Source organism: Melitaea cinxia, chromosome 19 (assembly GCF_905220565.1).
Source record: "Melitaea cinxia chromosome 19, ilMelCinx1.1, whole genome shotgun sequence".
Taxonomy (NCBI): domain Eukaryota; kingdom Metazoa; phylum Arthropoda; class Insecta; order Lepidoptera; family Nymphalidae; genus Melitaea; species Melitaea cinxia.
Genome location: NC_059412.1, coordinates 468,542 through 492,738, shown reverse-complemented (window position 1 = coordinate 492,738; position 24,197 = coordinate 468,542). Strand labels below are relative to the sequence as shown.

The 24,197-nt window shown below is 34.2% G+C and overlaps 1 non-coding gene across 1 annotated transcript; it reads left to right on the top strand.

Moving 5' to 3' along the window:
* The first annotated feature begins 309 nt into the window (after positions 1–309).
* Positions 310–382, top strand: Trnaa-agc. Its single transcript has one exon. It is a non-coding gene; the product is annotated as a tRNA-Ala (tRNA).
* Positions 383–24,197: the final 23,815 nt, after the last annotated feature.

Genomic DNA, 24,197 nt, shown 5'->3' with positions numbered 1-24,197 from the left:
AGCCAATAGTAAAATTATATTTCCTATGACACTTAATTTTTAAGACAAGCTTCAAAATGTAACATGTGTATAGTAAATTATCTAGATATTTTAATTGCATACAAACGCACATTGCAACTGAATAAAGACCTTGACAGTAAACAGTTGGAGTCGATATGAAAGGGGACAACGCATATGTAATATTTCTGATCAAAGTAAAAGGCGCTGCAGAGAGATTCTTGTGGCCTCGCCCTAGGCACTTCTATTCTTTACCGCTTCGGGTATCGTTTCATTTGCAGTACGTTCGCCAATTTCGTTTCAACTTCAACAGGGGGCGTAGCTCAGATGGTAGAGCGCTCGCTTAGCATGCGAGAGGTACCGGGATCGATACCCGGCGCCTCCAATTTGTCTTTTTTGAATTACATATATATTTTCTTATAACACGTCATATTTTGCCTAATTCTGATACTAAATAAATTTAAATGGTAGCTATACATTTTCTCACTTCTATTCCTTTGCTTTTCTGAGCTTTTATAATTTATTATTTTGCTTCAAAAAATACGCGGCGTCCAATACGGAACACTTGACCCCGTAATAATGGCAGCACCAGTGAAAATTTGTCGATAAAATTTTCTTTTATGTGCAAATCACGACTTGCAATTATTCCTTTTCCAGCTGCATTAAACGAATCAAACTCGCCCAATAGCTCTCAATATTCCAAATGGTATTGAAAATTTTCAATTAAATTCATAAAAAATTGAGCTCGAACTTCATTTTATCTACAAAACAATAAAACACGACTTACTTTACGGTCGTCGGAAGCTGTTCAATTAAGGGGATCCCAGACAAAATCGGCCGTTTTCATGTGCTATAAAGTATACGTTAAAGTTACGTTAAAAATATAAAATAAATATATGTTGTAACTCGGATTCAGATTATTAATGTGACTGTAAGATAATTGTATAAAATTCTCTAAATAAAGAGAAATAATTGTTTACCTGAACCTCCTTTCGCGTACAAAAATCGTATAGGCTTTCTAATTTTACTACTTACAATAGTGAATATTTTTTTTATTAATTAAGAATCCTGTACTTAATATTTCTACAGAAGGGTTTTTTTATTAAGTGCAGTATTTTATTAGAAAATCGTAAAAATATAATTTTTGGTTATTTGCCGGGCGACAGGCGGCCCGCGGCAGACGGCCAGAGGCCTTTGTACGGGGAACTTGTGTCGCTCGTCATCGCACGCTGCTCTTGCTTACGCGCAAATCTATTTACTTTTTTTAATCCAAGATAGGCATCAAAATGTAACAGGTAGACAGACTTACTGTTGAATTTTGCAATTGTATTTACTTCAAATAAAAAAATAATTTAAATTATTAATTTTGAGCTGTGTAAATGTAAAGCTGCTTAGCTTGTGGTCTAAGATCCGAACATAAAGTCGATTTTCACCGAGCCGATAATAGAATAAAATATAAATTTAGTATATCTATACAAATAAAATTGGAGCGGCTGCTTTTAATATTAAAATAACCGCTTTTTACTAAATTCATATGGATGTATACACGATACATACACAAAAATAGCATTTTAACAATTTTTGTCTGTCTGTATGTCTGTTTGTTCCGCCTAATCTCTGAAACGGCTAGACCGATTCTGACGGAACTTTCACTGGCAGATAGCCGATATAGTAAGGAATAACTTAAAGGCTACTTTTATTTTAGAAATTTATTTATTTTATAACTGCGAACTGAACAACAAGTAACAACTAGTAATTAATATAATTTTATAGCCTAAATGATCGACACGACAAGAAAAAAATTAAATAATAATTATGGATGATCACAACTTGTACGCAAGCTCTTGGTCTAGGAAACGGATCAATCTAATGTCCTAAGTAGTACAAGCTAGAGCCGGTAGATGGCCGAGTTTAATAACCTTTACGTAATACTGATCAGGTGAAGTGCGGGTGGGTGGGGTGTGGCAAAGTCTAAATGCTCAAGGTCATTGAGAAGGGGGAGCCTCTTAAGTAGAGCTAGGAGCGCTGTAATGGTCGATATAGTATTTCTAATAGAAAGAAAAAATGCTTTATCGGAGACCGAGACTAACAATCAGATGTCTTCAAATGTTAATGACATTCGGAGCCGACCGATCTGTAATTTCAGTATTTGCGCATTGTTGAATTGTTTTTCATTTACTAAGTACTCAGCTTCTTTATGAATTTTAGTTTGATGCTTATCGACTTATTGTTAACATTTTGTCTATAAACATGCTTTAAATTATTATTTTGTTTATTATTATTGATTATGAAATAGTTTCCAACATCCGTCACAACGTCCCAACGTCCTAAAATGTTTACACAAAACATGTACACATTATATCGGCACAAACCTTTTACCCAAAGATACATTAAGCAATTTTAGTAATTTAGAGGGAAAACATGAAACGTAACAGAAACTAACATTAAACAAGTGGAAAATAAACACAAGAGTAGCGACATTTTAAATTGAAAAACCAACCTTCCTCGGTTTGTTTACAGTAGCAGAATATCTAGAAGAAAAAAAAACATCTCGTTTGTCCGATAAAAAGTGAATTCTTTAATTTAAAGCTCTCCCGCCGAGCGAGGCGGGCGAGGGGACGTCTGTCGCAACAATTAAACAAACTTACACAGCACTACCTCTGTGAGTTTAATTTTCCCCGCCTTAACTAAGTCCAAGACTGCCGACCGCTAACTGCAGACCGTTTTCCAGCCACAGCTCGTACTCCCACTTAACGTAGTTGCAACCGCTAATTCACATCCAAGAAATTCAAGTCACGTTTATTCAAGAATGTATGTAATGTAGAAGTTGTTATCTTCTTAGTGAATTAATTTTCTTTTTAAAAATTGTCACTATCTTATACGCCTATAACTAGATATCGAAATTATAATTTTGGTGGGTTAGAAAATGTTGAGAACTTGTTCAATAATTTTATTTTATTGAAGTAATGAGTTTGTTTTTTAACCGCTTTTCTATTGTTATATAGAAACCTTTTAAAGACGAATCCTTGTGTCGCTTCTCACATACATAACATTTCACGTTTGCAAGATTGCAATTTTGACCCGATTTCCCAGTATCTCAACATAACATGTAACAATTTTGATATTTCTCAATAAACATTTCTCCGTTACCTTTGATTTTATCCAAAACAGCAATAAAACGCGAACTGAAACTCACAAATCGAATATGTGTACAAAGTGGAGAGAACTGAGATTTCCGCACAAGGAAAAAGGTCTCTGGGCATGTCTCGAGGGAGAATTCGGGAGCGGGATTGAATTTTGTCGTGGAAACTAATTTTAATGGCCGCGTCCCGACGGACTCAGGATAACGCACGGGATGCAAATAATGTTTAATACGATTGCTGAATCTAAAAATACCCTTTACGATATCAAGAGTTGTAGTGCAAGCCATCGAACGTAGAACTTAGGAAGATTACCTAAATTCTATTTACTGGAGACAATATATTTCTGTTCATAATTTTCAGTCTTTCTCAAATGCCATTACCTATTATTTCTTACGTCTGTCTCACAACGAGACGTTCTCATTGAGATTGAGATCCGAGAAGCATTACATACAGCAAACTACCAACAATAGTACTGGATACAATTTGATTAATCTAACGCAGCTGCCCTCCCTTATCACTTAGTTAAGGGTAGCAAAAATTCTTAACTATGCATTTGTTACAATGTGGATATTACTACAAATAGTTACTTATAGCTAAAGTAATGTAACACCAACCCTTTCATAGTTCTTTTTTTTCAATATTATAACTAACAGTTAATGTTGTGATACTCAACTTTTTCAAGTAAAAAATAGCAAAGTAGCAAAAACTAAAGTTCAACAAAAGTCAAAGGTATGTTTTTATACATAAATAATGCTACAAGCTGCCTTCACAATGTTACCCGCAGGAAAAGAAAGACAAAAAATACGAAAGTAGGAACACGTACTCGTCAAGCACCAGGGCGACAAAGATGACAAAGAGAAGAGTGTGCCGCACTCGAGTCCTTTCACATTCGTCACGAGACAGCATGACATACCTATATAATACTACCTACTTGTGTAATTTTAGTAGATTTATATATTTTGGCATTTATATTCTTTATTGCACTTTAAAAAAAAGAAACAATTAAAATCATATTTACAAAGAAAGTTGGCATGGGCGAACTTATCTCGAGAAGAGATCTCTACCAGTCTACCCATGGTGAAGAGAATTGCTGTTATCGCGGGGCACAGAAGTGCAAGAGTGATTAATAATACTTAATGATTTAAAAAATAATAATGATTTTGAAAATATTATGACATATGAGGAAATATACGTATTTAATGAGGAGCAGTAAGAATATATTTAATTTATGATCATCAGATATTTCAGGCGTAGATATTTTCAATGGCTCCAAAAATTTATTTCAAAATAAAATTAAACGACAGTTCATATTTCATTAATATTATCTTTACTATTATTAATATCAATGATCTTAGAAAAAAAAGAAACATTCTACGTTCCAAATATACCGTTTATTGTGTGTAATTTAAACTTCCCGAGAGTACGAGTATGTATTCATTAGTTTAATATGAAAATAATTTTTTATTATTTGTTCGGTTATCGTGTTTTTTTTTTTTGTTTTAGCCTTTATGATTATATTTCATTCTTGATTTTATTATTACTTTTTATGTGCTTGTGTACCATCCCAAATAAATAAATATATATTTTTTATTTTACGTATAATGAATTTTTTCACAAAATTGTTAATATGATTACAAAGAGATCATTTTATTTATCTGTCGTCTGAATAAACGTTTCCTTAAAAAAAATATATTTCTGAACATCGTTCTTTATAAAATGCTAGTACTATTAGACCAACTTAGGCTCGGTATTTACTTTCGCGACATCTTGTTATAACCAGGGGAAACACGAAGGCTCGCTACAGCTTAAACGACAGAAACGCAACACAGCGCCATCTCTGCCACGGTAGCTGTACTGTAACAGCCAGGCTGTTTAGATTTAGTCCACAAGAAAGCTTGTTGGTTGTCATCGTGCTTCAAGCCATTTTTGATAGATGGCGCTAGTAAGTAAACTTAAAATCGTACCCCAAAAGCCAATTTAATCTTAATAAATCTAATATTTAAAATATTTTGTATGTAGTAATCCTGCTTTTAATTTCATTTAACCTAAACTTAAGTTTAATATTTCTATGACTACGCGTTTGCTGGCCGCTACCACATACCTGAAAATAAAGATAGAAAACGTTAATATTAAACATAGTGTTAAAATATACACGCTACACATAGTTTTGGGGCTCTAAAACAACTGTGGTAAACCTGTGCATAACTAATGCGTAAAATTATTTCTTTCACAGAAAAAAAAACACATAACCCATTTTTAATAATTCACTACCATTAGGTAGCGATCATTAATAAGGCTATCTAATCTAATTATAATGTAAATAATTTCCAACAACGTAAATAATATATATTGATCAATTTTAATACAGTTTACACGAATGGAAATACCCCTTACATAAGTTTTAAATAAAACAACCACTTTTACACTTCAATGTCACGTCTTCATTACGGTCACAGCATTCACAACCGACTGGCGATTTGTTACGAGACTAAACAAGTGTGAACAGGCAAGAGGTCATTACAGGTACGACGTATGATCCCCTGTAACCATTAGCAAATTGATCCCGCCCGTCCAAAAAATACAAATATTTATTGGCAATAAAAAATACATTATCACAAATTTTACTACTGTAATGTTTTGGACACATTAATTTTATTATTTTTTTTATACTACTAGGTCGGCAAACAAGCGTACGGCTCACCTGATGGTAAGCGATTACTGCAGTGTATAAACGCCTGCATCACCAGAAGCATTGCAAGCGCGTTGCCGAACCTACACCCAATTACCCCAGGAGCTCTGGTCACCTTACTCACCAACAGGAACACAACACTGCTTGAAAACAGTATTATTTAGTTGTGACCTTCTGTAAGGTCGAAGTACACTACCCCAGACTATAATCTATATTAATAAAAATGAATGTTGCTAAGCGCATAAATCGAGAATGGCTCGACCGATTCGACTAATTTATTTTTTTCTATGTTCCAAGGTTAAAAAAAAATAATTTACTATTAACTTTTGACAGAACTTAAAGCTTAAGCTTAGCTTAATATTTAGTGTTTGTTTCACGTCAATCGATTCACATAAAGTCACTATTCGGCGCGGACGAAGTCGCGAGCACAACTAGTAGTAACTATAATAAATAGTGCATCTTCATTTAAAAGATAGGATGTTGTAAAACAGTGATAGCTCCGTTCATCTGCAATACGATATTAAGGTTGTACATTAAACGTTGATATTTTCATCAGTTAATATTCGAACTAATATAGTCAATTTAAACAATCTTTAACTATAATATTATATGGGAAGTGTTGTATTTGGTTGCATTAAAGATACATTCGTCAATACTATTAAGAAATATTGTGTCATTTAAAATTTCAAATAATTTAACTTAATATACACATTAATAGCACAATTATTGTAGCAGTTTTTCTAAAACATATTTAAAAAAATATATAATAAACGAGATACATTAAGCAGGCAATAGTTTTCAACATTTAAAAATGAACGAGAAAGAGTTAATTTAAATATTCAGCTCCCAAGCACATCTTCCCAGTTATTAAGACGAAGTATTTACACAGGTAGCGGGTAAATACGTTGTCGAGGTCGATACGGAGGGCCGATCCCTCCAGGGACAAGTAATAGGAAGCTCATTAGTAAAGTGCACGCGGCCCGCCGCCGCTCCGCTCGTATATTTACGCTATGTTTGACCAACAATCATGTTCCATTTCCGTGCTTCGCGTTTATTATGTACTGGTGTTAACCTAATTTAATTTATTTTATTCTTATTTTTATTTACACTTACATGAACTACTTTGAGTTAGTTTCAGAGCAGTATTAAAAAATTTGTTACTTTTTTAATTCAAAAATGAGCAAATACAAAAAATATACTTTATTGATTGAATCACGACTTAAAAAAAAAACGAGTGTGCTTTAGACCACACGACTCAAGTAAAACTTCTTTAGTTCCACCTAACTTATATATCTCTCTCAACTTCCATTCGCCTCACCCGATCACACTTTTCGTAACGCTCCCGCCACGCATTCACTAGCTTCCCGACTAGAAAAAAGGTCAGGCTCAACCAGATCATGTATCTGGATCGGATCAGGATAGAATGAGGCATGCCAGATCCGGCAAGCTCTATCAAGACCCGGTCTGGTCCAGATAAGGCAGCCTGATGTAAAATATAATCAAGTATGGTAAGGCATAACTGCATCAGGACTAGGTCTAATCCAGATCAGGATAGCCTGAAAGAAATTACGCGAACTGAGACTGAATCGCGCTATTGATATTTTAAGTGCACTTAGTATATATACAGTTATCAGGACAGTCTAGCAGGGAGTCCATTTCTACACAGTTGAGCAGTCGTAAGTAGTAGGGAGTAGTTAATTATTAGGTAATGAATAGAAGTTAGTAAATAAAGTTTAATTAATTATAATAATTAATTAATTAATAATATAAAATGAATAAAAATAATTGATATTTAAAGTAAAAACATTTTTTTATAATAATAATAAATCAATATCTACACAATACACACACGGGTCGGTTCCTAAAGTAAGCAACTTAATGCTTGTTATAAGATAACAGCCGACTGGTATAGTTACATTTTTTTTGATAAACATACTTATAAATTATACATATATAAATATATAAATAAATATTTATATTACACCCAGACTCGGGGTGGGAATCGAACCCACAACCCTCGGAGCAGAAAGCAGGGTCACTACAAACTGCGCCAACGGGCTAGTCAAGTCAAAATAAATAATACATTGAAAATAATTGTGTTTGCTCGCAAACGAAAAAAAAACCGACTTCAATTACATCGACAAGTAATACAACGTAGATCGACGAAAAAATTGTCAAGCAACTACGCGTTATCAAAGATTACTCAAAAAGTAGTTATCAGATCTCGATAAAATTTATATGTAACCACATGATAAACATCAGCTTTCGATTAAATTAAAAATTATTAAAATCGGTACACCCAGTAAAAAGTTATTGTGGATTTTCGAGAGTTTCCCTCGATTCCTCTGAGATCCCATCATCAGATCCTGGTTTCCTTATCATGGTACCAAGCTAGGGATATCCCCTTTCCAACATAAAAAGAATTATCAAAATCGGTACATCCAATAGAAAGTTATGCGGTATAATACAACGTAGGTCGATGAAAAAAGCGTCAAGTAAAAACACATTATTAGATATAACTCGAAAAGTAGTTGTTAGATCTCAAACAAATTTAAATGGGACCAATTGGCACACACCACCTTTCGATTAAAACAAAATTTGTCGAAATCGGTCTGCCCGGTCAAAAGTTCTGATGTAACATACATAAAAAAAAAAAAAAAAAAAAAAAAAATACAGTCGAATTGAGAACCTCCTCCTTTTTTGGAAGTCGGTTAAAAATAAACGGAAATAAATATAATTATAACAGGCAACGCGCTTGCGATGCTTCTGATATTGCAAACGTCTACAAGCTACGGTAATCGCTTACCATCTGGTGAGCCTTACGCTTGTCTGCCGACCTAGTAGTATGTATTTAAACAAAAAAAAAATATCTTAAAATACTTTGAAATAAAAGATTTTATCCATAACAATAATTAGTAATAGTGCTGTGTGGCTACGGCACTAAAGAATTTAGCCACCCTCTCTCTTCCCGTGGGTGTCGTAAGAGGCGACTAAGGGATAACAAGGTTCCACAACCACCTTGGAACTTAAGAAGCCGACCGATGGCGGGATAACCATCCAACTGCTGGCTTTGAAATACACAGGTCGAAGACGGGCAGCAGCGTCTTCGGTGCGACAAAGCCAGTACTGCGGTCACCAACCCGCCTGCCCAGCGTGGTGACTATGGGCAAAACACATGAGTTCACGTTATTTTTGGCGTAAACTTGTGGAGGCCTATGTCCAGCAGTGGACTGTATAGGCTGTAATGATGAATAATTAGTTGCTTAATTACTATAACCATCACAAAAACCTCAACAAAGTAATACTAATAAAGACATTTTAGTACCAAGTTAAGTTAATTTTATGTATATAGCTTATTTAAACCCAAAACAAAATTAGCGAAGGTGAAAGCCTGGCGTGATAAGCTGTCTAATCTGTGATAAAACTACGATTATCGTTGCTCTAAATATAATTTACTAAAGAAACAACACACAAAAAAGGTTGTTATAAATTTGAAGTGTCTGCGTGTCTGTCTGTGTCACTAGACGAAAAGACCGATGACGCAGTTTTTTTTAGAATCTGATGTGTTCGACACGGTTCTACAATTTATGGAGATCTGTTCAGACGTTTCAAGGTTATCAGCTTTTTTTCTTATCACCTACGGTAGAAGTTTTACACGCTAAATGTGTATTTACTTTACTTTCAAACATAGATATGTGTGTCTAACATTGGATACACCCATACGCTTTGTGTGCGTGCGTGTGAGTGCGGGGCGAGGGGGGGGGGGATTATTGCTGTGTAAAAGAAATGTAACATAGGTATAAGAAGTGCTATTAAAATTCATAATAGTTACTAACTTTTATGTTCTCTGTATTAAAATAAAACTAAAATTGTTAAGTACATGCAAATAATATCGTGCCAGGTTTAAAAAGCAATTTGTATGTTTGTTTACAGCTACTATACATTTCTGATATCTATTTAGTCTTCAAGAAATAGCAACTATTTACAAATCCTCCACTGTAAAACAAGCTAATAAAAACACATAAAATACATCCATTACCGTTATTATCAATCGCTTCTGAGCTACTAAACAAGATGCGATGTATATATAGTGATCTCTTGATTATAGACTTAGATTACAGAGATGGGTATTTGAGTAAGGATCCCAGAGGATTTGAACTTGAGCTATACTTTTAATTTCGTAATGTAATTAGTTGCGGCCCTTATGCGGGTAAAATCATGGAGCACAATCACTCACTACTTAAATGATTTGAGTTGAAATCTCACACGCTGTTGTTATTCGCTTTACACCAACGCGAACAGAGTGACTTTTATATGCGATCAAATTCACTCGCAGGGAGAAAGTTATACCCTTTGTTAACGTTTTATTTGAATTTTTATGCTTTAATAATGTCACGTAATAAATCTTTACATTGAAGATGAAGATAATATGGCAATAAAATACTGTTCTTTGAATCGTTTTTTTTTTTTTTTTTGACTAGTCTGAATATTATAATTTTAACAGGGCGATTTCTCCCGTGACTATGGCGTCTGCAACGTCAACGTAGGCCTCCACAAGCTCGCGCCAAATATTCCGGCCCCAAAATAGCCGGGAATAGTGGGAGTGCCGGGAACTAAGGGCCGAAACTTTTGGCGCGTACTCGTGAGTTTTTTCCGCAGTCACCACGCTGGGCGGGTTGGAGACCGCAGTGCTTTATCGCACCGCAGACGCTGCCGCCCGTCTTCGATCTGTGCATTTCAAAGCCAACAGTTGGATGGTTATCCCGCCATCTGTCGCCTTCACCAGTTTCACGATGATAATGAAACTTTGTTATCCCTTAGTCTCCTATTAAGACACCCACGGGAGGATAGGTGGTGGCTTTATTCTAGACTGCCGTAGCCACACAGCACCGAAATAACGGGGAACTAAAAATAATAATCGCGGTAAATGGTAAAATGAAAGATTTAACAGTTACGCGAAATATTGAAGCCGTCTATAGTCTGAATATAGTAGCAAAAGTTATAAAATGATTCTAATGACAGGGAACTAAGCATAAAGATAAAAATGAAGAGAAGAAGATATTTTCTTAAGCCCTCTAAGGACTCCGACAGGTTGGCTTGTATCAAATAAAATTTTAACTACCATGTTCGAAGATTTGTGACAAACTTTCTTCAACTTAATGACATGTTTCCACCGAGAAACAGAGGTCGTGAAACATAAAACGTTTACAGAAGCATAAAAATACACCCTCCTTTTCATATGAGTACAACAGGTTTTATGCAAAATTAATTGTCAAGGATACTAAACGGTATAAACATTTGTCATCATTGTTCGCCCCTATACGTAAATTTTATTATTAATCTACGTAATAATAATTGTGTTTGCAGGCAAACGAAGAAAAACCGACTTCGAATATATCGACAAGTAATACAACGTAGGTAGACGAAAAAATAGTCAAATAAATACGCATTATCAAAGATTACTTCAAAAGTTGTAATCAGATCTCGATGAAATTTAACATGATAAACATCGGCTTTCGATTAAATTAAAAATCATCAAAATCGGTACACCCAATAAAAAGTTTGCGGATTTTCGAGAATTTCCCTCGATTTCTCTGGGATCCCATCATCAGATCATGATTTCCTTATCATGGTAACAAGCTAGGGATATATCCTTTCAAACAAAAAAAGAATAATCAAAATCGGTTCATAAACGACGGAGTTATCCCCGAACATATATAAAAAAAACATATATACGGTCGAAATGAGTCGGAATTAATAAAGACGCAAAGGTCCAAAACAAACAAGAGTTCGTAGGTATAAATGGATATGACTCATTATTTTGATCTGTCAATAATAATATTTTCCACACACGTATCAATATAACATCACATTTAACACCAACGTGACGAATCTACGACACGCTGCACCTGCTAAAAGCCGTGACATACATGTAAGTCGGCCGGCCATCATCGCGGGTTACGTGTTTATCGGTCGCTTTTTAGGGTTAATTAGTACGATCCCCTATTTGCATTACAAAGTTAATGTACTCGTATCGCGCGGTGGAACACTCCGTGCTCGTCAACGAACGCGATGAATACGTAAAGGCCAATACAACAATTTATTACCTAACTCAATTTTGCTAAAATGAAGTTCCCTAACGTCACAATGAACTTTATGAATATTTATGCAATCACGCCGTAATGAAATGTACAAAACCTGCCCGCCGTTAAATAATTTCTGCGGTAAAATGCTAATAATGGTTTTAAATATTATGAATTATAACTAACTGGGGAATGTATGAAACAGTATGACAGGGTGATCTGGTGGACGCAGACAAAGCAAGGACAGTATTACGATCATAAAGTGTAGTAACAATAATAAACTGTACTCGAGTATGTTATTAAGTTTAAGACATGTTTTATGTGACAACACTGCTCTGTGAAGCATGTTATGTTTACTTCAAGAAGTAGAGAGAAATACACTTAGTGTTCCATTTAATATTATTCAGTTGTACATAGAATTTTATATTAAATAAGTAAATAAAATAAATTAGTAAATGAGAGAACGCGTGCCTTGGAAATTTTCGTCACTAAACTGTCTCTAAATCTTAATTAAGATTTGGAACTTCTATCAACAATTAAACATTTTAAATTCGTGTTATATTGTAGAATTTCAATTTAAAATTTTAGAACTAAGTCATAAATTAATATCTTGCGTATTAATTTATTTATCGTTTATATTCAAGTTTAAGTACAAAAATGTTTGAAACGATATCTTGTCATTTTGGGTTGTAATTAAGTTCTTCTAAGACTTGTGTCTTTTCGTTCGTGTCTATCGTAGGATTCTGTACATATCAAGCATACTGTCAAAATCCGAACTCTGTATTAATAATGAAAAAATCCAACCTATCTAAATATAATATAATATAATCCAAACTATCGAATAATATATAATCCAAACTTATATTAAAGATAAGGAATATAAAATAAAGTTATAATTTAAAAGGTGGTGTATGGGGTATATAGACATATACGAAAAAATAGATGTATTTAGGCTATTTGTTCGTTATTAAAAACGTATACGACAAAATTGTAAAGAAATCTCTAGTTTAGAATAGAATTAACAATATTGCTTATATACATAATTATGTATAAGTATATTTCCTATAATAATTCTTTTTCCCCACAAACTTATAATTCGCCAGTCTAGAGGAAACAACACAAACAAGCTCGCTATAACTGCCTGTAATTACGCAGTACGTGTGAGTAGGGTCGTGTTGTGATCAACAAACTGTCACCTGTGACCGCGTGTTTGGGGATGTCTGATCGATATTTATTTACCTTTCCTTTTTATTTTTCTCATGATAAAGTATAAGGTTTATATTAATACGGAAGAATTATTAAAAAATTTAGGTTTTATTTCAGTAGTGATAAATATTGAATCGTGTTCCTTTATGGCGTCTGTTTATACGTTTGTTTATATTTATGAAACCATATTGAATTAAAACATGCCACTATTTTATTTAAACACGGCAACTAAATCTTAATAAACTTTTATAGGCGATAGAACATAATATTGTCAAAACAACTCGGCAAATAACGTTACTCTACTGCAATTAAAAAGGAGGCCTTATAAAAGGTTATTACTTATTGATAAAATAAAAAATCCCAGTGACATATCGTTATTTCTTAGCAGACTAACGTCAATAAATAAAATGAAAATCATTCTCGATCTCACAAAGTATCGTCCTACTGGTACATTAATAAAACTTACGGTTATAACTAAGAAGCGACATCGACATATTTCCATTAAGGGATGATTACGAAACGATTTCGTATCGCAATCAGTTATGTGACCGAACCTGATTGATGGTGGACGGCGGGACGAGACAATGATTTGTTTCGGAAACAAGTAAGAGTTCTTATTACAGAAGAATAGAATTAATATATAAATTGTTGTATCTATATTGGTACTGATAAGATATTAACGATGGACAATTAGAAGTTAATTAAGCTTCAATTCTCATGCTTATTGTAAATCATGAACTCTATTTTTACATTATTCTTTTTTACATGTTTTATTGTAGCTATTCTAATGCTTATAATATACAAACTGTACCCTGCGCGCTTTAACGCAGAAACCTTACGAGACTCATGCACAAGTTTGCTGAAGATCATGACATGATCAAATGCATAGTTTACGATTTTATAAAGGACATACAGACATTCATTTCTATATATATTTAAGATAAGAAGATTAGATACAATAATAATATTTGGGTTACATTATTTATTTATTTTTAAAATTGTATTATTCATTTTTTTTTTATTCACTATGAACTCGTCCGAATAATCCATAGAGATCGTCGATGCAACCGGATTTTCTATTTAAAAATTCAAGTGAGTCCTCAATGTCTGGAACACTAAAAATCAGAGCAGTTCACCTTTTGAACCGTCCGCCCGATTACGGTACAACCGCCCTAAACGACGACTGCGAGTCTAAGGTATCTAAAATAAGAAATTCAGCAGATTTTAAGATTTAAAGATAGACGCCAGCTTAAACGTAACTTTAAGACGAAAAGATTAAGAAGTTATTTTAGAAGGTTACAAATTATCTCTATCTAGAAGATGTTACTTTGCGCAGGCTCAAATAAAATTTAAATTAAGAGTCTAATTTAAATTTTATTTCGTCTTCATATAAATATCGAAAGGGGAGAATGATGTTCATTTTTTTTTTGCTAGCATAATTCGAGTGAATAATCTATTATCGGAAATAATGTAGGTAGGTTCTGCAACCAACTTAATACCAAAATGGATTTTGTTTTCATGGAATGACATAACGGTAATAACGAAGATTATTCTGATCGAACCATATCAAAATTAATTACTTTATTCAACTTTTTTTCTGACAGCAAATACAACGGAACTGAGTATTTATGTCGGAGACAACAAATGTGAAAGAAATAAATCGAAACTACGGCGTCACTGACCTCCGATCAAATTCAAAAAGTTAAACATCTTCAATGATTTTAACACAAAAATGCTTTTACATAAAGAAAAAGGTTGTTAGAAACAATTTAAATGAAATTAAATACTAAAACAAGGAGAACATTAACGTCAACAGAGACCGCTGGACACCGTAATGAAAATAAGTTCAAAGCGCCGCATTGTCCAGCTCGTAGACTCGCCACTGTAACCGGATAGCGATGTTAGGGTTGATCTTGTGACCTTTTTAATAAAACCTTGGTAGACAAGCGGACTAATCCATTCTCAGACGGTCATTATTAACATTATCGATTGTGTCACACTGCTTGTAAGACCACCGCGCTGCACATAAAATACAATAACCGCAAATAATATTAACGAAGTAGACCTTTTTTAAGTCATCGTTAGTTATTTAGAAAATTATAAGTCATGACCAACGTATCTATTAATCTGATCACAAACTAGTTTACATTCAAGCGTCCAAAAACATATTTTCACTATAAATTATCCAAACGAAATGTTAATTACAGGCAACAATGGCATTTTGGAATTAAGTCAGATTTTTATGAGATAGTAGGAATTCTTTATCAAATGGCAAATGTTGACTTCTTTCCATTGATATTAAAAACATGCATAGAACTTGCCACAACACCACAAGACGCCAATAATCGAGAAATCTACATTAGAATAGCCTTTGTCACTGTAATTAGGGTAATTACACTCGTTCCGTGACATACATGTGCAAACTAACTTTAACAAGGACGCGGTTAAAATGTAATACTATCAGTGACTGAGTATAAAACTGACAATTAGATTATTTTATCAATAACAAAGAAATTTTTTAAATCGACATCAACTATTGTAAACGATCGATTTTGATAAGTGTAAGCCTTTTTGGGATTTATGTAAATTTAGTAGGTACACGAAAAAAACCAGGGAAACAGACTGAACGTTAATACATGGTATTTCATGGTACCAGTACGTTAACACTAAATCATATTAAGTTTCCCATAGATACAAAGAGACCGACATCGCCAAGGAGCTCGTATCGGTGTCATGCATCATAATAACCCTAAACGTCACGAGCACGTCACAAGCACGTCACAGCTATTGTATTGATTCGACAATTGCACACTGTTCATAATACAGGCGGGTCGCGTTGTGCATACAATACGTCGATACGCCTGCATCCATGCATTTCAGAGCTTAGAGGGCGAACTGTGAAACTATTATAACTGTTTACTTGCACACAAATTGTTACAGGCATTGTTTCACGTCATATTAACTCGAATCTGATGGATTATATAAACTGACGCGTGGCTGTTTTGTAGGGAGAATACATTAAAGTCATTAGCGCTGAGTTACCGTTCCATCTTTGATGTTCTTATGATTATTATTAAGGTAACGTATTAACAAGAAACTCAATATTGAATAATTCTAAGGGAGATCATATATTACCTATCTCATAAATACTTTCAACTTTTAAAACAGCAAGGACGATTTAGTTGATATTTTGTTTTTGCGTTTGTCGTGACAAGGTTTTATAAACTAATTGAAATTTATTCCGGGGACTTTTTAGAATAAAAACTACCCGGAATATATTTCTTAACACCTCACTTTAAACTTAGAAAGAAGATAGTTCGGCTTTGATTGACAAACATAGTTAAAATTCAACGATTTCAGATGTCATAATTTTACTGATTTTTTCGTTCCGAGTTAAAAAAAAAATTAAACCCATTTAAAATAATAAAAATTAATTTTCTAATTCACGTTTCCAATATTTCCGTGTAATTTTACATAATATGCGATGAAATATTCTTCATGATTGCACAACATCAAGGATTCCTAAAAATAATGATTCCCATAATGTTAGCTATAAAGAGGAGATCGGCAAATCTTAATGACGACGGAATTAAAGCGACGCTTGCGATATAAAGGTAAAGCCGTGTTAAACGACTATTTGAAATCATAATCTGGTGTACTATCTGCTATCAAATAAGTTGTTAAATTTGAGAAAGATCATTATTTATCTATTGACGTTGTAATCTCAACCGAACCTATAAACTTACTTTGTGTCTTCTCCTTCGACGTTACATTGGCGAAATAAAATCAATTCTACTTTCGCACTGTTGAAAGCCATTTATTTGAATGAATTAATGAATTAAAGATTATTATTTCTACTCACACGCGCTTCAGCCTGTAATACCCCACTACTGGGCATAGACCTCTTTGCCCATGTAGGAGAAGGATCAGAGCTTAATCCACCACGCTGCTCCAATGCGGGTTGGCGGATATATTCCCTACTATAAGTAACGATCGCTATCAGTGTACATGTTAACAACCGGGATCGACGGCTTAACGTGCTCTCCGAGGCACGGTGGGGAGACCCACAAAGACTGCACAAACACCCCACACAAATGAGGCTAGTTAAGCAAGTAAAATGGTGTGACGTGTTATTCATTCAAGAAAAATACCAGCCAGTCAAATTTGCATTCGTTGTCAGGTATTTTGGAAGTAGCTGCATAAATATATATAGTAGAATAGTTAGGAATAAATCTAAACATTTTATTATTAATTTAAGACTTAAAAATAATTAAGTTTTCATTTACTAATTGATTTTAGTTTCACCAGACATAAAAGTGATAGTTTTAGAGAAAGGAGATACAGGAGAAAACAATTTAGAAAAGCTAAAGATTCATTAAGCAATGTACATGACACGAACCGAACGATCGTCACATGTAAATACATTTCAATTAATAAAACGTAAAAATAATATAACAAGCACGTACACAAGCGCTTAATGAACGTAATTTCATGTTTCCGCACTCGACAGGCCGGCGTGTATTAAATTAAGCCAGTGCGTATAAAAGAATTCCGCTTTCAATAAATGATAATGGAGCCAAAAAACAGCCTATAATAAAAAATAAATGGACTCCGACAGGCCGACGATATCAAAGGATAATTTAAGCGTGCCATAAATCGTATCCGCGGAATGAAAGAAAGTAAATAGGATCGTGTAATAAAAGCTCATCTAGTGGAATGGCTCCTACTGAGCGCGGGCGAGCCCGGAGAGCGGTCGTCCAGGTCTCGAGACCACTCGTTAAGTAAACGGCGCGCCGACGGAAAAATATTCCTATTACAAAGGCACAAGGCGGTCTATTCCGGGAACAGACTGAAAAGAATAACACAAATGAAACTTTCAGATTAAAGTGCTTGATTCCATTTTAACTTTATATAATTGTCGCAGAAGCAGACTTCATTCCGGCTTGCTTATTTTAATTGTTTTTCTGATAAAATACATATTAAAAGTAAATATTGTATCTCGAAATAAAAATACACGTAGGTAGGCCATATTTATATGTTTTTCTTCAATGTCTGCCAGTTCCAACCGTAGACTATAAAGACCGAATAAATGATGAATAAAAATCTTATATTTAAATTTAATTATTTATTTATTTCTTATTTATATTTAAACTAAGATAAACTTTTAATACGACTATGTATTTCGATTAGGGGTTAATGAGATGATGATAGGGATAACCATCTAACTGCTGGCTTTGAAATACACAGGCCGAAGACAAAGCCAGCCCTGTGGTCACCAACCCGCTTGCCCAGCATGGTGACTATGGGCAAAAAACCCATGAGTTCACGTTATTTTTAGCGTAAACTTGTGGAGGCCTATGTCCAGCAGTGGACTGTATGGGCTGTAATGATGATGATGATATGAGATGATTTTTTTTCTCGTGGAACGTGATCTATGAACAACGCCTACAGAACCCCCATTAGAAGGCGAGCATCCTATATACTTGAAAAAATAATACATTTATCTCTCATTATTATGTATTAAAATAATACATCATACATATCCATATTTTGTATACATCCGATACCATATAATTATCAATATTATCAATTCTTCACATTAGCTAGATAAATGAAGAATTACTGAAAGGTTGGATTTAATTTTCATAATAATAAAAGTATACTTTAAATTAAACTCTCATTTTTACATAAAGTTCGATGTTGTGTCTAGACGTTTTATTGTAAGTACTAGGGCGTCATGAGACTAACGAAAGCGCAATGCGCGCAACTTGCATTGCTGACGATATCAAAGCCAGTCTCACTTACATTCACATGCTTTCACCGCTCGGTGGTCTGCACTCAAAACGGAACGATGATAGATTGATCCATTTAAACGACGGTAGTCTTTGAAATGTTATGACGATAACGAATTGCTATATTTATTATTTGAAGCGAGTGCGCTGATATCGAAAGAACAATTTTCGAATAAATGCGTACGAAACGTATGCAACGGAATAAACAAAAATTTAATATCAATTTCGAGGTTGTTTCACGATTAATTAAGAGTTAGAACACATATATGATTAAAGAATGAAATTAAAACTTTAAAAGATCAACTATAGTAGTCAATTAAAAATTCAGATACGCTTAAGAGTCGAACAGATTAAAAATTTAAAACTTCGCAAAATCTATTCGATTCTTCAACGCGGACGAGGGTCGGGAGGGGGAGAGAGGAGGAGAAAAACAAGAGCATATTGGAGCAGGTTATTGGCTCCCGATGAAATATTGATGAAGTTTCAGTCGCCCTCTAATGTAAATATAGACCTTCCGACGGTTCGGCGGCTGTTCCCTACTTGAAGCGCAAACTTTATCGCTTAACTTTTACTTGGCATCCGCCTCGTTGATAAATTAAAATATATTATTAAAGCCTATTTATTTCATTTATATTATACCAGCTACTGGCCGCGACTTCGTCCGCGTTGATAGTTACTTGGAAAAGAAGTCCCGATTTCGAAACATTCTTCATTAGTTCTCGGCTCCTATTGATCTTAGCATGACGATATAATTATATCCTATAACCTACCTCGATATCTAACATTGAAAGAATTTTTCAAATCGGACCAATAGTTCCTGTAATTAGCGCGTTCAAACAAACAAACGAACTCTTCAGCTATATAATATTCGTACAGATACGTACATATAAAAAAATAAAATCAAGTTTGGATACAGCTCGTAACAGAAACGTAAAAAAATATATGTTTTAAAACGTGTAATTAAAAAAAAAACTTTCATTTTGCTTTATGACCAATCTGCGCGCTTTGTACACAAACATATTTAAAACCAATAGAACTGAGTTCTTTTATTGCCTTTTACAGTCCCGCTGTATGAAAAAACTGACCATTTCAGTTTTTATACATTCACACGATGCTCGTTAAAAAGCCAGACCAAAGAGATATTTTACGCCGCCACGCTGGTTGTTAGCCGACAAGTTTCCCGAGCTTTTATTAGTGGTTAGTCCGACAAAAGAAAAAAAAATGAGTAAGGCACCGGAGATTTTATCAATTAATTCAGTTGTGAAAGCTGTTTATTTTCTTTACTTCCGCTCTGCTTTCAATTCATTTTTAGATTATATATTAGGCTTTTCCGACCCCAAAAAATATAATTAAAACTACATTAAGATTCGTTAACCATTAACCATTATTGGTGGTGTCACAAATGAGATAGGTCTATATACTTAAGTGAACAGTATTTTATTATTAATAATAATGTCAGGTTCAATGACCGGTGACTTGAGCATACTCTTACAACAATGAACTCTCGGCTCCCCTAGCGCACTACAGTGTACCCTCCTAAAAGGTAGAAACGTCTTTTATCAAAGACAGAACAGATTCTAACTCTTTTTCAAATAAAATTAATATCAAGATTTTCATTCTTATGGTTCTGGATGTTGGTCATATACTGAAATAGAAACCGAATCATGTAGAATATATATCTGATAATAATTATTATCACCGGTACCCGGAACCAGGCGATAACAACACATGTGTGACCTACACAAAAACTTGTCATAATATGGAACCCTCGATAGCTTGTGTAAAGGCCAGTTGCTGTAGCCAATACGATAATTGTTGTTTCACCTCAAACAGTATAATAATATTTCAATTATTTTTGTGATTTTTATGTTCTATCGATAAAGAATATTTTCTTACACTCAATCTTCAGTCAACTTTCTATTCTATTCTGGATATACTCGTAAATAGGTAAAAATAAAATATTTATCTCCCTCTGGACCTTCCCGCTACCACTGTTACAAGAATTTCAACACGTTTCGTTTTATCGAAATGACATAATTACAATTTCTTAAATATTAGGTAGGGGAATAGTTTCATCGTATTTTATATAGAAACTCAAGGTAAGATTTTGCAAAATTAATTTACATCAATTATAATATATATAAACCATTTTGTTCGATAACTTGCCGCCACCTTGTAGTAGGTAGTTGTATCCTGACACGATTCCATTACTGTAGTGATTTTGGGACTACTCATTAAAAAACCGCGACAAGTAGGTTTGACAGTCCTTTCTTGATGTTAGCTTTACACGACCTAAAGAATTCTGAAGAGTTCGAAACAGAACGGAAATCTGTGGGTGCAAGATTGACGCTATATGGTGGATGCATTAAGACTTCCCAGTCAAACTCTTTCAATTTTTATTTTGAGTGGCAAAAGACGTATGTGGTTGGCCACGTGAAATATCGATCATAATGTTTACCCTGGATACGCTAAGGCCAACGATTTTATATTTGTCTGATCAATACTCAAGATTGTTGGGAAGATTGGTGCGATCTGGTAGCTAGGACTTACCGAATTATTTTTTAGCTTCAAGTACCTATATAACCTAACTATATCATTTTTATTGCAATAAAACCGTATAACATTTAAAAAAAAATTATGTTTATTTTATTAAAATGTCACTTTTTCATGGTATCAAAACCAGCCATTTACAAAAATACAAAGATTTTATTGCAACTCTTTACTAGAAAATATAAAAGACTTGCCCCGACGTAGGTATTATATAAAATATAATCTAAGATTCGAACTATACGTGATCTTCACCCAGCTACTTAATTGATAAAAATTAAATAACAATCTTCCTCGGTATGTTAAGGATAAATAGCAATAAACTTGGCTGGAATTCCTGACCATTGTATATTCGGCAACCGTCACTCAAACCAGCAACACAGCCAGCACATGCAACTCTATGCCATCGTTTTCGCAATGAAACAGCGCTTATTTTTATGTAAGATTTATTTACTAAACATGTGGGTACAGGTAACTAGAACAATACATATTGATATACCTGTTTATACCTGCCACCCAGTAGTTATGTGAGGAAAATAATAGAAACGTTTGCATTTTACAACTTTTTACTACAAAATACGAAAAAAAAATTTCCCCGACCTAATATGTCAACAAACAAATTGATCATATTATATTATATAAAAAAGATTTTTTTTATATTCAAAATAAAATGTCATCACTTGACAATAATAGATATTATAAATATTACTAGCTGACTCGGCAAACGTTGTCTTGCCGCTAAACGCTATTTAAAAATAGGGGTTGGTGGTACAAGGGTGAAAATTTAGTGTTGTATTTATTTTTCAACGCCAAATCATAATAAAATAAAAAATATATACGTTTCAGCCTGTAATACCCCACTACTGGGCATAGGCCGCTTTCCCCATGTAGGAGAAGGATGTACATGATAAAAACCGGGACCAAAAAAATACATAATTTATCTTAAAATTAAAAAAAAATTAGGATTGGACTACCCTTAACATTTAGGGGGATGAAAAATAGATGTTGTTCGATTCTCAGACCTACCCAATATGGACACAAAATTTAATGAGAATCGGTCAAGCCGTTTTGGAGGAGTTTAACTACAAACACCGCGAATCGAGAATTTTATATATTAGACTAGCTGTGCCCGCGGCTTCGCCCGCGTTCAAATTAGTGTGTCACAAAGTTTTGCCAGCAAACTTCCAGTGAAACTCTCATCAAAATCGGCTTAGCCGTTCCGTAAACCTTCCTCTTACCAATGGTGGAGTCCTCTCTACAATGTTGAAACCGCATGAAAATCCGTTCAGTAAATTTTGAGCAAATCGATCACATACACTTTTGGGGACTTATAATACACTAACTGTTGCCCGCGATTACGTCCTCGTGGTTATGAAGATATGTATTACTATTAAGATGTTTAACGCAAATTATTATTTTATTTCAGTCACTTGAAATGCTTATCAAACTGAGTAACTTTTTAAAAGGCACAGTTTAGTATAATTTAATAGTTATTTTTATAAAACCTCTCACCACATCTCACCTCATACACCACATTTTTGGTTTTATTTTCAGGCTGTATATGTTTCATACAAACTATCAACCCCAATTAAACCCCCTTAGCGATGGAATATCGTAAAATCCGTTCTTAGCGGACTACGTCTGCTAACTATAATCTACATCCCTGCTAAACTTTATCTTTGTCCAACCTGGATGGATAGACCATCCAGCGGTTTTTGAGTTCTCGTGATGAGTGAGTCACTGACCTTTCTCTTTTATATATATAGATTACGATGCATTATTTGGACACCTCCTCACCATCTATAGAGCATATACTTTAAATTTCAAGTCTCTTACTTCAAAAACATAAGACTTTCATTCAAACTTCCGACCCCCGTTTTATCCCCTTAAGGGTCGATTTTCGTAAAATTAGTTCTTAGCGGATGTTAACACCCCATAAGGAACCTACCTGCCAAATTTCAAGTTTGTAGCTGTTATAGTTTCGGAGGTTTCGTGATGAGTGAGTCAACCTACCATCCACCGTTTTAACTCCAAAAGAGAGTTGATTTCTATAGATACATTATTTGGTCACCTTTCTACCATCTATAGAGCATACACTTTAAATTTAAAGTCTCTTACTTCAAAAACATAGGACTTTCATACAAACTTCCAACCCCCGTTTTAGCCCTTTAAGGATCGAGTTTCATAAAATCAACTCTTAGCGAATATTTACGCGCTATAAGGAACCTACTTGCCGAATTTCAAGTTTGTAGCTGTTATAGTTTCGAAGATTTTGTAATGAGGGAGTCAACCTACCATTCCCCGTTTTAACCCCAAATAGGAGTTGATTTCTAAAGATACATTATTTGGACACCTTCTCACTATCTAAAGAAAGTACATTTTAAATTTCAAGTCTCTTACTTCAAAAACATAGGACTTTCATACAAACTTCCAACCCCCGTTTTACCCCCTTAGGGGTTGAATTTCGTAAAACTCATTCTTAGCGAATGTTTACGCCCTAAAAGGAGCCTATCTGCCAAATTTCAAGTTTGTAGGTGTTATAGTTTCGGAGATTTCGTGATGAGCGAGTAAAGCTACCATCCCCCGTTTTAACCCCAAAAGGGAGTTGATTTCTAAAGACACATTATTTGGACACCTTCTCATCATCTATAAGGCATACATTTTAAATTTCAAGTCTCTTACTTCAAAATCATAGGACGTTCATACAAACTTGCAACCCCCGTTTCACCCCCTTAGGGGT